Source organism: Castor canadensis, chromosome 14, assembly GCF_047511655.1.
Source record: "Castor canadensis chromosome 14, mCasCan1.hap1v2, whole genome shotgun sequence".
In the NCBI taxonomy this organism is placed as follows: domain Eukaryota; kingdom Metazoa; phylum Chordata; class Mammalia; order Rodentia; family Castoridae; genus Castor; species Castor canadensis.
The window spans coordinates 35,706,124-35,718,774 of NC_133399.1; positions in this window are offsets into that span (position 1 = coordinate 35,706,124).

The following is a 12,651-nucleotide window of genomic DNA, read 5'->3' on the forward strand; positions in this document are numbered from 1 at the left end:
AGAATGGGGCTAGACACCAGAAGGTCCAGTATGTGATAGAGAGTAGGAATGTTCAGACCTATCTATGAATCTCCATGGTGAGTGTGGTAGAGATTTGAGCTATACAAAAGCTCTTGAATAATAAGATTTAGTGAGTTCCCAGGCTGGTGAGCACATGGACATGCTAGAGAGTGACACACAGAGAGAGGGCATTGAAGCTATAGGTAATGTTCTCCCTCTTTCCCTTGTTCATTGCAACTTTTCCATTTGGTTAATTTTGAATTGCATTCTTTATAATAAAACAGAAAATGTAAGCCAAATGTTTTTCTGGGTTTTGAGTCTTCTTCAAAATTGGGAAATGGAAAAGTTTATGCATATCCTCAGTTTGTCTTTAGCCAAGCAGAATTGTAGGAATCTGTGAATCCCCTTGAGGATGGTATCTGAAGGATGTCAGTCTGGTGGAACTGAGTTTTGCAATTTGTAAAAGTGAATGTTAGCTTCAGGTATCTTGTGTCAGAATTAGAGTATTACTTGTAAAAAGAGATCCCATAGGATTCCTGTCCTTAATTTGTTCAAATACATTGAGTATTTATTATTAGTTTATATTAATTGTAAAAATTGTATTGGGTGAAAGAAAAGTATATAGCTTCAGTTCTCTATTTGTGGATAACCAGTTTTCCCAGCACCATTTGTTAAAGTAGCTAACTTTTCTACAATGTATACTTTTGGTTCATTTGTCAAGAATAAATGGCTATAGATACCTGGGTTTATCTCTAAGTCCTCTTTCAATTCCATTGATCTGCACATCTGTTTTCATGCAAATACCATGATGTCTTTGTTGATATGCTATGTAGTATATTTTGAAATCAGGTATTATGATTCCTCCAGCATTGTTCTTTTGGGTGTGAATTACTTCGGCTATTTAGGTTCTTTTGTGTTTCCATATGAATTTTAGAATTATATTTCTTTTTTACTTTTTTAAAATTTCAGTTGCATTAAAATTCATTGTGACAATTTCAAATAAGCTTACATTGTACATTGGTTTGGTCGTCCCCACCATCTCCCCCAACCCCCTCCCCATCCCACTTAAAACAATTGAAAGAGGTTTCATTGTTCTATTTCATGTATGTATATGAAGTCCATCAACCATATTCCCTCACTTTTATTTCCTCCATTCACCCTTCCTCTCCCACAAGTACCTCCCCCCACATACACTATACCTATTTTACAGTCCTGTCTTTCATTCAAAGGGGTTTCTTTTATTTATTTATTTATTTATTTATTTATTTATTTTTATTCATTTATTCACATGTGCATACATTGTTTGGGTCATTTCTCCCTCCAGTCCCCTACCTCTCCCTCCCCCCCACCCTCCCCTCGCTTCCACACAGAATCTGTTCACCCTTATCTCTAATTTTGTTGAAGAGAAAACATAAGCAATAATAAGAGAGACAAAGCGTTTCTTCTAGTTGAGATAAGGATAGCTATACAGAGAGGTTCCTAACATTGCTTCCATGTACAAATGTGTTACCACCCAAGTTAATTCATCTCTAACTGACCTTTGCACTAGTTCCTGATCCCCTTCCCATATTGACCTCTGTCACTTTAAGGTTTCTGTATTAGTTCCTCTGCAGTCGGATCATTGAATACTTTCATGTTTTGGGTTTCTTACCTATCCCCATAACTCCCATATGTGCTCTTCCCTTATCATGTGACCCAAGTCCAACCACATTGCTGTATTTGCCCTAGATCCAAACTCTGTATATGAGGGAGAACATATGATTTTTGGTCTTCTGAGCCTGGCTAACCTTGCTCAGAATGATGTTCTCCAGTTCCATCCATTTAGTTGCGAATGGTAAGATTTTATTCTTTTTCATAGCTGAGTAAAATTCTATTGTGTAGAAATACCACACTTTCTTGATCCATTCATCAGTAGTGGGGCATCTTGGTTGTTTTCATAGCTTGGCTATTGTGAATAGTGCTGCAATAAACATGGGTGTGCAGGTGCCTCTGGAGTAACCTGAGTCACATTCCTTTGGGTATATCCCCAGGAGTGGGATTGCTGGATCATATGACAGGTCTATGTTTAGATTTTTAAGAAATCTCCATATTGCTATCTATAATGGTTGTACTAATTTGCATTCCCATCAACAATGTATAAGGGTTCCTGTTTCACCACATCCTTACCAGCATTTGTTGTTGTTACTGCCCTTGAATATGGCCATAATAATGGGGTGAGATGAAAACTTAGTATAGTTTTGATTTGCATCACTTTTGTAACTAGGGAAGTTGAGCACTTCTTCATGTACATTGGCCATTTGAAAACTCCCTATATAATTCATGTGCCCATTTTCTCATTGGGTTGTTGATTCTTTGGGGGTTGAGTTTTTTAACTCCCTGTAGATTCTGGATATTATACCTTATTGGATGAATATTAACAAAGATTTTCTCCCATTCTGTGGGTAGTCTCTTAAAATCAGTGACTCATTTTTTTTTTGCTGTGTAGAAGATTTGTAGATTTGTTCACTCTTTCTCTTGGTTGGTGAGTTTTATTTAGGAAGTCATTGCCTATGCCTATGTTCTAGTGTATTTTCTACTACTTCATATAGTTGTTTCAAAGTTTCAGGCCTTATGTTAAGGTCTTTGACCCACTTTGAGTTGATATTGGTACAGAGTGAGAGAAAAGGATCTAATTTCATTGTTCTACCTGTGGATATCCAGGTTTTCCTGCAAAGGGTATTGAAGAGGCTGTCTTTTCTCCTTCATGTGCTTTGGGTTCCTTTGTCAAAACTCAATTGGCTACAGCTCTGTGGGTTTATTTCTGGGCCTTCTATTCTATTCCATTGGTCTTTCTGTCTGTTTTTATTGTTATGGCTCTGTAATATAGTTTAAGTTAGCTATTGTGATGCCTCCAGCATTTGGTATTTTGCTCGGAATTGCTTTGGCTATTAGAGGTCTTTTGTGTTTTCATATGTATTTCAGGATTGATTTTTCTATTTCTGTGCAGAATGTCATTGTAATTTTGATAGGTATTGCATTGAACATGTAGATTGCTTTTCATAGTATGGTCATTTTCACAACGTTGATTCTACCAATCCATGAGCATGGAAGGTCTTTCTATCTTCTGATACCCTCTTCAATATCTCTTCAGTGATTTATAGTTTTCCTTGAAAAGGTCTTTGGTTTCCTTAGGTATCTTATTTTTTGAGGCTATTTTAAATAGGATTCTTTCCCTGATTACTTTCTCTGTCTGTTCATTGTTGATAAATAGAAAAGCTACTTGTTTCTCAATATTAATTTTGTATCCTGCTACTTTGCCAAAAGATTTTAATGATTTCTAAGAGTTTGGTGGAGTTTTTTAGGGTCTTTTAAGTATAGAATCATATTACCAGCAAAGAGGGAAAGTTTGACTTCTTCTTTCTCTATTTCAATCCCTTTTATTTCTTGCTCCTGTCTTGTTACTCTACTTAGGAATTCAAAAACTATATTGAATAAGAATGGGAAAAGGGGATATCTTTATCTTGTTCCTGACTTTAGCAGGAATGGTTTCAGTTGTTCTCCATTTAGTATGAAGTTGGCTATCAGTTTGCCTTTATTATGTTGAGGAACATTCCTTCTATTCCTAGTTTCCTCAGTGCTTTTATTATGAAAGGGTGCTAAATTTTGTCAAAGGCTTTTTCTGCATCTATTGAGATAATCATGTGACTTTTGTCCTTGCTTCTGTTTATATGCTGCACTACATTAATAGATTTGCATATGTTGAACCATCCTTGCATTCCTGGAATGAAACATACTTGGTCATACTGCATGATCTTCTTGATGTGTTGTTGAATTCAGTTTGCCAATATTTTGTTTCAAATTTTTTCATCTATTTTCATTAAAGATATTTGCCTGCAGTGATCATTTTTGTTGCATCTTTATTGGGTTTTGGAATGAGTGTAATACTGGTTTCAAGAATGAGTTTTTATTTCCTAGAAAAGGTTGAGGAGCACTGGTATTAGTTCTTCTTTAAAGGTCTGGCAGAATTCAGTTGTAAAGCATGGTACTGACACAAAAACAGACATGAAGACCAGTGGAACAGAATAGAGGACCCAGATATGAAGCCACACAACTATAACCAACTGGTCTTTGACAAAGGTGCTAAAAACATATGATGGAGAAAAAGCAGCCTCTTCAACAAAAACTGCTGGGAAAACTGGTTAGCAGTCTGCAAAAAACTGAAACTAGATCCATGTATATCACCCTATACCAAGATTAACTCAAAATGGATCAAGGATCTTAATATCAGACCACAAGCTCTAAAGTTGATACAGGAAAGAGTAGGAAATACTCTGGAGTTAGTAGGCATAGGTAACAACTTTCTCAACGGAACCCCAGCAGCACAGCAACTAAGAGATAGCATAGATAAATGGGACTTCATAAAACTAAAAAGCTTCTGCTCATCAAAAGAAATGGTCTCTAAACTGAAGAGAACACCCACAGAGTGGGAGAAAATATTTGCCAGCTACACATCAGACAAAGGACTGATAACCAGAATATATAGGGAACTTAAAAAACTAAATTCTCTTAAAACTAATGAACCAATAAGAAAGGGGTAAAAGAACTAAACAGAACTTTCTCAAAAGAAGAAATTCAAATGGCCAAAAAACACATGAAAAAATGCACACCATCTCTAGCAATAAAGGAAATCCAAATTAAAACCACACTAAGATTCCACCTCACCCCTGTTAGAATAGCCGTCATTAGCAACACCACCAACAACAGGTGTTGGCGAGGATGCGGGGAAAAAGGAACCCTCTTACACTGTTGGTGGGAATGTAAACTAGTACAACCACTCTGGACAAAAATTTGGAGGCTACTTAAAAAGCTAGACATTGATCTACCATTTGAACCAGCAATCCCACTCTTGGGGATATACCCAAAAGACTGTGACACAAGTTATTCCAGAGGCACCTGCACATCCATGTTTATTGCACCACTATTCACAATAGCCAAGTTATGGAAACAGCCAAGATGCCCCACCACTGATGAATGGATTAAGAAAATGTGGTATCTATACACAATGGAATTTTATGCAGCCATGAAGAAGAATGAAATGTTATCATTCGCTGGTAAATGGATGGAATTGGAGAACATCATTCTGAGTGAGGTTAGCCTGGCCCAAAAGACCAAAAATCGTATGTTCTCCCTCATATGCAGACATTAGATCAAGGGCAAACACAACAAGGGGATTGGACCTTGAGCACATGATAAAAGAGAGAGCACACAAGGGAGGTGTGAGGATAGGTAAGACACCTAAAAAATTAGCTAGCATTTGTTGCCCTCAACGCAGAGAAACTAAAGCAGATGCCTTAAAAGAACTGAGGCCAATAGGAGAAGGGGACCAGGAACTAGAGAAAAGGTTAGATCAAAAAGAATTAACCTAGAAGGTAACACACATGCACAGGAAATTAATGTGAGCCAACTCCCTGTATAGCTATCCTTATCTCAACTAGCAAAAACCCTTGTTCCTTCCTATTATTGCTTATACTCTCTCTTCAACAAAATTAGAGATAAGGGCAAAATAGTTTCTGCTGGGTGTTGAGGGGGGGAGAGGGAGGGGGCAGAGTGGGTGGTAAGGGAAGGGGTGGGGGCAGGGGGGAGAAATGACCCAAGCATTGTATGCACATATGAATAATAAAACAATAAAAATTTTAAAAAAAGAATTCAGCTGTAAATCCATCAAGTCCTGGGCTCTTCTTTGTTGGTAAACTATTACTGCTTCATTCTCACTGGTTATTATAGATCTATTTAGGTGGCTAATATATTTTTGGTTCAATTTTGGTTGGTTAAATGCATCTAAAAATTTATCCATTATTTCTAGATTTTCCAGCTTACTTGAATATAAATTTTCAAAGTATTCCCTATTTCTCCCCATCTTCTAGTTTTGGGGTTGGTTTTTCTTATTCTTCTAGAAGCTTAAGGTGCATTATTAGGTTGTTTATTTGAGATGTCTCTTTTTTAAATGTAAGCACTCATAATTACAAACTTTCCCCTTAGCACAGGCTTTGCTGTGTCCCACAGGTTCTGATGGATTGTATTTTCATTTTCATTAGATTCTAGGAACTTTTGAATTTCTTCCCTATCTCTTCAATGTCCCACCAGTCAGCAGTCTCCATGCATTTGAATATTTTATGTGGTTTCTTTTGTTGCTGAGTTCTAGTTTTATCCCATTGTGATGTGACAGGATGCAAGGGGTTATTTCAATTTTCATAAATTTATTAAGACTTGCTTTGTGTCCTAAAATATGATCTGTTTTGGAGCAAGTTCCATGATCTCCTGAATGTTTATGGCCTGGTTGTTGTTTGAAATACTCTGTAGATGTCTATTATGTCCATTTGTCTAATGTGTCTGTTAGTTATGAAGTTTCTTTGTTGATTTTTTTCCTGGTTGACCTATCTATTGGTGACAGTTTGGTATTAAGGTTTCCCACTTTCACTACATGAGACTATCAGTGCTTTTAAGTCCATTAGTAGATCCAGACTCCAACAAAATGAAGATAAATTATGCCAAAAAAACCAATGAAGCCCACAGGAATAATCTAAAAGAAGAAATACTACAGGTAATCAATGAGAATTTTATAGAGATGATACTGGCTATGGTCAACCAAAATGTACAGGAGATACTCAAGAAATTCCAAGACAACAAAAATAGAGAATTTGAAAAAGCACAAGAAGAAATAAAAGAAACCATAGAAGCACTGTATAAACACCAAAGTGAAACAAAGAACATGATTAATAAAGAGATAAATGAACTCAGGACAAAAATAGACAACATTAAAGAGGAAGAAACTCAGGATATGGAAAACCTCAGAAAAAAGAACAAAACAGAATTGCAAAACAAAAGGGAAGGCCAATCCAGCAGAAAAGAACAAACAGAAGACAGAATCTCAGGACTCAAAGATGAAATGGTAATTAAAGGAAAAACCAAAGAACTATTAGTTAAACAACTCAAGACCTGTGAAAAGAAAATGCAAGAACTCACCAACTCCATCAAAAAACCAAACCTGAGAATCATGGACATCAAAGAAGGAGAAGAGGTGCAAGTGAAGGGAATGCATAATATATTCAACAAAATAATAATGGAAAATTTCCCAAATCTAGAGAAAGATATTCCCATACAGATGCAAGAGGCCTCTAGGACACCAAAGAGACCAGATCAAAATAGAACTACCCCACGGCATATCATCATTAAAACAACAAGTTCAGAAACTAGAGAAAGAATATTGAAGGCTGTAAGAAAGAAAAAATGAATAACATACAAAGGTAAACCCATCAAAATCACAGCAGACTTCTCAACAGAAACATTAAAACCAAGAAATGCTTGGGGTGACATCTTCTGGGCACTGAATGAAAATAACTTCAACCCCAGGATACTCTACCCAGCAAAACTATCATTCAAAATAGATAGAGCAATAAAAGTCTTCCATGATAAGCAGAAATTAAAACAATATGTGACCACAAAGCCATCACTACAAAAGATTCTTCAAGGGATTCTGCACACAGAAAGTGAAAGCCAACATAACCATGAAAAGGCAGGCAGCACCAAACTACAGGAAAAGAAAAAGCAAGAAAGTAGAGAGTAACCTCAACTTAGGTACACACAATCAAACCTTCAAACAACTAAGACAACTAAATGACAGGAATCACCACATACCTATCAGTACTAACACTTAACGTTCATGGACTTAAGTCCCCCATCAAAAGGCACCATTTGACAAAATGGATTAAAAAGAAGATCCAACAATTTATTGCTTACAGGAAACCCATCTCACCGACAGGAATAAGCATAGGCTTAGGATGAAAGGCTGGAAGATTTACCAAGCCAATGGCCCCTGAAAACAGGTGGGAGTAGCAATACTTATCTCTGACAAAGTAGACTTCAAACCTACATTGATCAAACGAGATAAAGAAGGACATTCCATACTAATAAAAGGGGAAATAGGCCAAAAGGAAATAATAATCATCAATCTGTATGCACCCAATGTCAACGCACCCAATTTCATCAAACATACCCTGAAAGACCTAAAAGCATATATAAACGCCAACACAGTGGTTGTGGGAGACTTTAACACCCCATTATCATCAATAGATAGGTCATCCAAACAAAAACTCAATAAAGAAATCCAAGATATAAAATATGCAATAGATCAAATGGACCTAGTAGATGTCTACAGAACATTTCATCCAACCTCTACACAATATATATTCTTCTCAGCAGCCCATGGAACCTTCTCCAAAATAGATCATATCCTAGGGCACAAAGCAAGCCTCAGCAAATATAAGAAAATAGAAATAATACCGTGCATACTATCTGACCACAATGCAGTAAAAGTAGAACTCAACAACAAAAGTAAAGACAAAAAACGTGCAAACAGCTGGAAACTAAATAACTCATTACTTAATGAAGAATGGATCATCGATGCAATAAAAGAGGAAATTAAAAAGTTCCTGGAAGTCAATGAAAATGAAAACACAACCTACCGGAACCTATGGGACACAGCTAAGGCAGTCTTGAGAGGAAAGTTTATAGCCATGAGTGCATATATTAAAAAGACTGAAAGATCTCAAATCAATGACCTAATGCTACATCTCAAACTCCTAGAAAAACAATAACAAGCAAATGCCAAAACAAATAGAAGAAGAGAAATAATAAAAATAAGAGCTGAAATCAATGAAATAGAAACCAAAAAAACCATACAAAGAATTAATGAAACAAAAAGCTGGTTCTTTGAAAAAGAACATAGTTGGGTGCTGGGATGTTTGGCACATATTGAGTTGGTCATTTAATTAATATGAAGTGATCTTCAGAATTGCCTCTTCTGACTGATTTTAGACTGAAGTCTACTTTGTCAGATACAAGTACAGCTATACTTACCTGTTTACTGGGTCCATTTGCTTGGAAAACCTTTTTCCAACCTTTTTCTCTAAGCCAGTATTTGTTTTTGTTTTTTTTCAGAGTTGTGGTTTTTTGTAAGCAACATTTCCTTGGGTCTTCTTTTTTATTCTAATTTGCTATTCTATGTCTTTTGATGAGGACATTAAGACCATTAACTTTCAGTATTAGTATTAAGAGGTGTGTGGTGTTTCCAGTTTTGTTGTCGTTGTTGTTGTGGTTACCTTGATGTTTACTTTCCTCCATTCATGGTTTACTAGTCTGCTTGGTCACGAGGGTTTATTCTTTCTTGCATTTTCCTAACTTACTCTAATATTTTCTTCTGTATGTATTTTCTGCAGTACTAGTTTGTTGGTCATGCATTCCTTTAGTTTTTGCTTGTGGTGGAAGGTTTTAATTTCTCCTTCAATTAGGAAAGATAGTTTTACTGGATAAACTAGTCTCAGTTGACAGTTGTTTTCTTTCAGGGCCTGAAATATATCTTTCCATGACTTTCTTGCATTTACATCTTGTGTTGAAACATCTGCTGTTATTGTAATAAGTTTGCCTTTATATGTGACCTGTCTTTTCTTTTTGTCAGATTTCAGTATTCTTTCTTTATTCTATATATTGAGTGTTTCTTTTCTGGTCCTGATTGCTTGGTGTTTTGTATACCTTCTGAACCTGGATGTCACTCCCTTTCTCAAGGTTAGGGAAGTTTTTAGCTATTAGTTTATTGAATAGGTTATCTATGCCTTTAGTTTGTATCTCTTCTTCTACATTCATGATTTATAGTTTTGGTCTTTTGACCGTGTCCTAGATGTCTTTCATGTTCTATTCATATTTTCTCAGAATTTTTTCAATGTTCTTTGACAGATCTAATTCCTGTACTTTGTTTTCTGCTTCTGATGCTCTATTTTCAACTTGCTTTCCTCTGTTAGCCACATTTTTATTGAGATTTTTGTTTGGAATATTGAGCTGTTCATTTCAAATTTGTTCTTTTTCAGGATTTCTATATTTTTATTCACTTCTTTCATATCCTGCATGGTCTTCTCAATTTCATTCATCTATTTGTTTGAATTCTCTTTGAGCTCTTTTAGTTGTTTGTTCATATCCTCTTTGAGTTCCAACACTAGCTTATACGTCTCCTCTCTGAGCTCATTAATAATTCTTACTATTAATTTTTGGAATTCACTATTTGATATTTCCTTTTCTTCACTTTTGTTTAGATCCTGGCTTTTCGAGGAGAGTTGTTGCCTTGTTGCTTCATGTTTCTGCATTGAAATTTATGAATCTGGGGTTGGTTTTGGTTGAAGGTTCTAATCCCATGTGCCTCTATTTGGGGTTTTATCAAAGATTATCCAGGACTTGATGGTGATTGATCTCTGGTGTGTTTTCTTGTCTATAGATGAGAGGGCAGTGGCTCAATAGTAATTCCTTCAGCTTCTTATTCTCAAGATTCTTGATTCTACTCCCTGTTCCTCATAGAGCAAAGAGGCTTAGCTAGTGAAACTGTCTCAGTTTTCAAACTGCTTAGCTGAAATTATAGTAATCCCTAATGAAGATCAATTAGTGCTATTGTTTCATCATCTTTAGTTGTCTATTAAAGCAAAGATGACTCTCCATTGTCCTGGAAGGCTAAAAGTACTAAGCATTGTGATGGGAGGGAGACAGAGGAGATCTAGTGGATACTAATGAGGTGAAACATTTATGGAGCAGAAAGGGTAGGTGGCTGAGCTAATAGAAGGGGTTACTAAAGAACCAGACTAGGATAGATAGAAAAGATCAAGTAGGTAAAAAGATAGGGGAGAGAGGGGGAAGAACAATGGAGGAAATTGGACAGACAAATGAGTATAAACTCCACAGAAGTGAAAAAAAAAATTTAATCTGGGAATCTCTTTATCTATTGAAAGTATTGTTAGTGAATGAGGATTGTGGGTGGGTAAACAGACAGAAGGGAAGTTTAGAGGTAGAAAGTTGTTCTAATCATCAACAAGTGGAAAGTATAAGTTGGGGAGGGTGGTAGAAAATGGGAGGAAGAGAAATGGTTTAGAGTTACAAACTTACTACTGTAAGAGGTAAGGAAGAAGGGTGGGCCTAAAGAGAAAACTGGGAATAAAGATGCAAAACTGATGTTGGAATGTACAGAAAAAGAAGCTGCAAATAAATGGGTAAAAAATCTACATCACATATTTAGCAGCAATTAACACAAACTTTACATAAAAGTCACAAATTTTCTGTCGCTATTCTGAGCAATTCTTGATCTCCCCCCTACACACACCATGTCTGAGTCCTTCAGTCCACTAAGTGGCAGGCCAAATTAGGTGCCCACCTCTGGAATGGTGCCTGATGTTGGGGAGAGATGGGTGTTTGAAGATTTAAATAGGATCTCTGGAGTTAGTACTGTCAACTTACCAGCCTCACCCCATTCACACTTACAATTTTCCCTGCTCTCAAGGTCCCCAGAACTTACAGTCTGTAGGTATACACAAATGCAGGGTTTTGTTCAGATGCCCTCACTGGTGAAGGTCTCTGGCAGAATTGGAGGTGCAGCTTGCTGTTGGTAATGCTGTCCTTGCTAGTGTGCTATGTGCTTGGCAACTTCTTGGGCCACACTGTGTGATGTTCCCTGGGACCTCTGTGGGCTGCTGCAGGGTCCCCATAAATTTTCCCTGGTGGGTATCTGATCCTTGCTGGCCTTTGCTGTGGCCTCTGTGGGCATGTGAGCTCTGGGGTCAGGGGTTGTCACACCACAAGCTCCAGGAAAGGTGGAGCAAGTTCCAGAGAGGGTCTTTGTTCAAGGGCCCACAGCACAGTGTGGCTCCACTTCTTCTTGCCAGATCTCAGCAGCTTTCCTCATCAGGTTGCACTCAATATAGCTGAATGGACTGTAGTCACCTCAGTGGTATTGAGCATTGATGGCCCAAGTCGCAAGCAGCAATCAGAGGTTCTGTGTCAGCAGATTTTGGTGGGTCCAGGACAACCCAGGGACCTTCAAAACTTGTTCTGAAGTTCTCTGCATTTGTTTTTTGCAATTCAGGGAGAGGGTGGAAAAAAGGAAAAATTAAAAAGAAACAACAACAAAAACACTCCCCAGCCATCTGATGTGGCAGCTGGCAGTCACAGCACAGGAGTTTCTGGAGTTGTTTTGTGCTATTAAAAAATGAATTTAAAGATTAATCAGCACACATTTAGTCTGCCTATGTGTTGGCAGTATCTTACTTGGGGGAGTAGCCAGGTTCCCCTATTCTTGCTACCATGAACCTGAAGTTTTCTTTGAGATTTGTGACAACTCAGAGCTCTGGGGTCTATTATCTATCTGCAATCTCGCCTCTTCCTTCTCCTCAAGGATTGTACTTCTAATTGGATGAAGAATGGCATTGGCATTTTGATAGGGATTAGATTGACTCTGTAGATCACTTTGGGTCATAAGGCCATTTTAATAATATTAATTCCACAAGTCCATCCTCTATAATTCTGTCTTTCAATCTTAATGTTCCTTTTCAATTTCTTTCTTTGGGATTTAAAATTTTCCATTCTAAAGATCTTTCACTTCCTTGGCTAGGTTTCTTGTAGGTATTTTGTTTTGGATGGGCTATTGTGAATGGGATTGTTTCCCTGATTTCTTTCTTAAGGAGTTCATTGTTGGTATAGAGAAAAACTGTTGGTTTCTTTTTCCTTTTTTTATTTCATTCTTTTTTATGGTGGTACTGGGGTTTGAACTCAGCACCTTGAACCTGCCAGGCAAGCTCCCTACCA